Below are 6,000 nucleotides of genomic sequence, written 5' to 3' on the forward strand. Positions count from 1 at the left end.
TTTCCATGGTCTTCCGGGCCTTTTGGTGTTCCTGAGTTCACCAATGCCTTCTTTTGTTTTAATAATAATGTACCAAATAGTTGATTTGGCCACACCTAATGTTTTTGCTATTGGTTTGTTTTGATTTCTAAGGCAAAACTGAAGGCAAAATGCGCCAAGAACAAGCAGGAACTAAAGACAGCTGCAGTGCAGGCCTGGCAGAGAATCACCAGGGAAGAAACAAAGCATCTGCTGATGTCTATGGGTTCCAGACTTCAGGCAGTCATTGACTGCAAAAGATTTGCAACCAATTATGGAAACTCACAATTGAATTCATGATTATGTTAGTTTGTCCAAATACTTTTAAACCCCTAATATTGGGGGGACCATATATAAAAATGGGTGTAATTCTTACACTGTTCACCCACTTTGGATATAACTACCTTCAAATTAAAGATGAAAGTCTACACTTAAAGAACATATTGACTGTTTCCTTTTAAATCCATTGTGGTGGCATACATAGCCAAAATGATGACAATTGTGTCACTGTCCAAATATTTATGGACCTAACTGTATATACCATAAACATACCACAAATCAATAAATACATAAGGATATATAGAGTAACCCATGATCGCAAAGTTTTCATTGTATAGCATGAGAAACCCTCACTCTATTTTGGGAACTCCAGTCTAACAATATAGATGTGTTGTACATGCCAGTGGCGTGTGAAATGACTGTTTGGGCCAATAGGAAAGCTTTGAAAGCACAGAACAGGGGAACATGTTACATGTTAAAGAACATTGTTAGTTATGTGACCCAAATTAAGTTTAAGATTAGGTTTCTGATTTTGCCATTTTGGAGAATCGCGTCCTTTATGTGTTGTGTACGGCCGTAGAAGACTGACCTAATTTCTTTATATCTGGCACCTGCTCTGCTCCTCTTCTACAGGCCAATTTGTTTTGCCTTCCCCCCGGTGTCTGACTTCCCTTTCGTCTCTCTTGCCCCACAGGACAGTGGACTACCCATGGGCACTAGGGCTACACAAAGTCTAGCCACCTTTTGGTGCTTCCCTCACACACTTCTGTTTAGAAGAACAACTGCAAACCAATCTGACTCTCTTATCTACCTTTATTTATTTTCTGAACCGTGTAAGTGGCTTTGGAAAAAAGCTTCAATTGTAAGTGAATACGTGAAGAATCCTCTCGATCTGGATTTTATTAGATACTTGAGGCACAATGGTTGGTTGTCACTCATTTATAGTGACCAGGAAATGTATGCTTACCCTGGGTCACGTTTGGTAGAGGATTATCGGCCCTACCTTGTGGGAATTCAATGCAGTGACAGCAATGGAAAACATGCACGTGCAGAGGGAAAATGGTTACCTTTGCAGATCTACAGCTCGACGCATCGACAAACCTAGATATGTGCTGGGTTCTTTCCAAGGACAACAGCCCGCATTGTTTCTCCTCCACTCACTCTCCCTCTCTCTTTTCCTCTCTCTGTCTTTCTCTCTCTCTCTCTCTCTCTCTCTTTCTCTCTCTCTCTCTCTCTCCCCCTTTCGCTCTGTTTCTCAATCAGCGATGGCACAGACAGCTCTGCAGAAAGACAACAGAAGGATGAAAAAAGAATCAAAATATATATATATGAGCGGGGTAGGGGGAAAAATGGTCTTTGTTTTAGCTGTTGAGTGGCTTTTGTTGTGCAGGAGACAGAGAGAGCGGGGAGAGAATGGGAGCCAGTAGACCTGGAGACAGTATTAGAGTCAATGAGAGGGAAAGGGATAGAAATGTCCAGTTGGTGCTGCTTTTAACTTTTGTGAATTTTGTAAAGGCTGAGAAAACTTTAAGACATTCAGTGTGTTAGACAGACAGGTCAAAAGTCAAGGTTGAATGAAGGGCTAAAGCCCCACCCCCCCGCTAAACAAAATAGATATCATATAGCATCTTACTGTAGTACCTTTGCTGACACAATTGCTGTTTCAAGCATGCACTATGAAATATTTTGTTTACCCTGAGTAACTTGGTAGTCAGTATTAATATTTTCCAATTTCAGATGCTGTTTTTAACACTATGGTTTGCATAGTTTCGAAAAAACACTATATGCACAAACACGAAACATGGTTTACTAAAGTGTGTACAGGTTTTCTATTGGCTAAGAGGCTAGGAAATAAATTATAAGGAAAGATAGAATGAGAGTTGGCACCAGCAGTTACATCCAATGTGTTTTACCCTGTAGAACACAAGTACATTTTATTAGCTCTCAATGTATATTTCACTGACTGCTGGCACAGTGTTGGCCACAATATCTGGTGTAGATGGGTTTATGACTTAGAAAAATGGTGAAACTACAGCAGTGATGGCCGTAACTTGACGTTGATAGGCTTCTGTCTACAGACCAGCTTTACACTTGTTTTGGCCGAATTAATATTAAATAAATAAAAAAATAATATGTCTAAGACTATATCTTCTTTGAAAGCTGTTTGTTGGGTGTCTTATCAATGTCCCTTTCTCTATCTATTTCACTATATAGGCAGCTAGGCAGGCAGATAGAGAGAGAGATAGAGAGATAGATAGATAGATAGATAGATAGATAGATAGATAGATAGATAGATAGATAGATAGATAGATAGATAGATAGATTGATTGATTGATTGATTGATTGATAGATAGATAGATAGATATAATTTGAGGTGAATTACAAGGCTCAGAGAATCTAATACTTGATAATGACATTCAAAAACCATTCGACATCATAAAAGCGTAACGAGTTCTAGTCAGACCTTGCATTTCATTCCCATATAATTAAATCATGCATATCTATCATAACTCTATCTTCGCTTTCTCTTATCTATGTCTGCAGTGCCTCTCGGTAGATTTGCACCATTAAACGTAAAAGTGTCTCACAAAGTAGCTCAACACTTCGAAGTCAATGCACTGGTTAAAGGGGAGAGGCTGTTAATATTTGAAGACTTAAGTTATTCTACACTTAAGGGGGTTTATGGGACAGGCCAATGGAGCACAAAACGCTTTGAAAATCCCCCTGCAAAAATGTTTTCCAAATTTGCCCCCGATGAGATGCATAAATTGCGCCTACAGCCCCTGAGGGAAGAAACACTTGGGCTGTCAGGACACAATGGCATAATTGACAAGGCTCCCTTCGAGTGCCAACTCTGATGTCCAAGCAAACAATAAAGCCACAGTTTACACAAAAGAGCATATATATAGACCCGCGATCCTCAACAGAAACATTGTTTAAATTCCTTTAGTATGGAACAAATAAATAAATCCACGTTCAGTTTTAAAATTAGCTCCTGTAAGCTGATTCAGACTGGGGGAGCGTTGGTATTTTCATAAAAATAATAATAATAATGGTGAAGGTAAAAAATGTTTGTGGCTTATTTAGCATTCACCTTACTGTATCCTGGACCATTACAAAAGCAGGGTATACAACGTGTTCTGGGCTCATGTCCTGCAATTTGTTAAATCACTCTACTTTGTCCCATGCGTCAGATTCTCTAGTTTAGAAATGTCCCATTTTATATGAGGCTATGAAGAAGAAAACAGAGAAGAAGAAGGAGAAGAGGAAGGAGAAGAAGATTCTTCTACATTCAGTTAGCACAGCATAATGCTTACTGGGATTAAGGGCTACAAAACAAAACTCAAAAGTTGGAGAGACATGTGTGTGTGTGTGTGTGTGTGTGTGTGTGTGTGTGTGTGTGTGTGTGTGTGTGTGTGTGTGTGTGTGTGTGTGCATGTTTGCAAATGTGTGCATGAAAGACATTTAGGCCTCCTAGATTTCAGTTCTCTTCTCTGCAAAAATGTTAATCCTTTCTCCCAGCTAATGTATTCTGTACTGTACAAATAGATGCCGCACAGCCCACAGCAATCAAAGAGAATTGGAGTGGAGCTGTCAGCCTCCTTAAAAGATGAAGCACGCCATTAATAAGCACACAAGGCACGGACGGTATCAATTAGACATTTGCAGACACAAATAAAAGAGGCGCTGTTTGCAGAGCGAGCGGGGGATGCGGAGAAAGGTCGTAATCAGCACAACGTCTTTTCAAAGCGCGGCGCTGGCTGGGGGAGAGACGTTTTCATTGAAGTCAACGGTTCCGTCTCCTTTCATGAAACTCTGGAGAAAGTCTCGGAGCCGTCACTTGGAGCTCCTGTGAGGCCTAGGGTGGTGCCTGCCTTGAATAAACTGTTACTGAAATGTGTCTGTTGTTCCTCATATGTGTAATCATCATCATCATCATCATCATCATCATTATTTCTTAATTGTAGATTTGCAATGGGATTATACAGATAGCATTGTCAAAAGTGCAGGATTTAACCATTGGGTGTCACTAATATACAGTCACAGCAGCAGGCAGGAGAAGAGTTAATAGCTCAATCAGGGGCAGTTCTACACTTCAAGGTTTAGGGGGGCTACGAAACGATGTCCAGGATAGGTGGGGGGGTTGCTGATGGTGTTTTTTTCCGGTGTAAGAGTGTGTGGGGGGGGGTGGCTGACTGTTTTGTGGAGTTACTTCTTCATTCTTGGATTCCTTTGTTGTATTATTTTTAGGGGGGCTGAGAGAAAATACAAGGGGCAGCTGACGGTGTTTTGTCGGATTGTTTGATCACACCCTTTCTTCATAATCGTATTGTTTTAGGGGGTCTAGGGCCGCCACTGAGCTGAAAAAGGCGATACACATGTTTTACTGTATCTCTTCCATTACATTACCTGCAATTCTAAGACTTGTACTGGAGTATTTAAAGCAGAGGCGCGGGAGGATACCTGAGACATTGTGTAGGCCTCTTGTGGTGTGATATTACTCAACAGTGTTGCTTTATTTAAACAAAGCAGAAGAAGAAAAAGAAAGGAACTAAAACAAGGAGAAAACAGTACATTATTTCGACCAGAAAACAGAAAATAAACTCTGGTCTGATACACGTTCCAGCTCAGCCCCGAAACAACGGGAACGCCTGCTGACATTGACCTTCTCTTGTGCAGTGCATCACACACCAAACAGCAGGCAACTGCGCTTGTCCCCAAACAGGCCAATTATTCTCTGGTTTGCAAAAAACAAAAGGAGCGTGAAATAGGCCTTTAATATACTGGGAGGGGGAAAAAAGAAAATGTAGGCTACTGGCTGGTTGAACTCTTACTGGGTGGGTTTGGTATGCAAAATATGCGTGCAGTGCTGTTTTGGTTGATTTCGTTTGTAATCAGATTTTCGGATTTGGTGGCATTTACAGGATGGTTCAGACAGCTGTGTGTGAATGGCGAATTGTCACAGGCACGACGTCCGCCTTGGCTGATCACTCGCCTGGGTGTTCAGATCAGCAGCTGAAGGGACAGACAGTGGGGAGAGTCTGCAAAGTGTCAAGTGGGAAAACAGGACCCAAAATACTGCAGATGCCATACGGAGGCTGGACAGCATCAGTTTGTAAGGCTCTCGTTGTTGCGCATGGGGCTTTGAACTCGACAGTCGGAGTTAACTGTCATTATGACACTTTGCAGTTGCGCTCATGGTTGCACAGTGCAAGCTGCAAAATGTCATCATGACAGTTAACTCCGATTATCGAGTTCACAGCCCCGTGTTGTTATCATAAAACTGTTCTGAAATCCTCCTAAAGTATTTATGTGTTTGTCTGGGAGACGTAATGTTCATTTGATGCGCAGTTTAATTAAAGATAGGAGATTTGGGTCACGTTCCTGTAGCTAAGATTTCCGCATTTCTGTGCACTTGCTTGTGATATCATTGGTTCAACGGTGCAGATCTGTGCAGAACTGCGGAAATGTGCGCAACAAGAACGCAACCGTATTCAGCACGTTCGTCCCAAAGTTGACACCACGCTTATCCTCAGCGTTTTCCCATTATAAATGTGCAATCTAAAATAATTCAAATAGTCATCAATTCTAATTAAATGTATATCTTTATAACATTTTAAAATTGTGCCCCTGGGTTTGCACGTGACAAACAACATATGCAAATAAAGCCTTGAAACGTAACATTAAATCAAACTGACGTCA

Source organism: Amia ocellicauda, chromosome 14 (assembly GCF_036373705.1).
Source record: "Amia ocellicauda isolate fAmiCal2 chromosome 14, fAmiCal2.hap1, whole genome shotgun sequence".
In the NCBI taxonomy this organism is placed as follows: domain Eukaryota; kingdom Metazoa; phylum Chordata; class Actinopteri; order Amiiformes; family Amiidae; genus Amia; species Amia ocellicauda.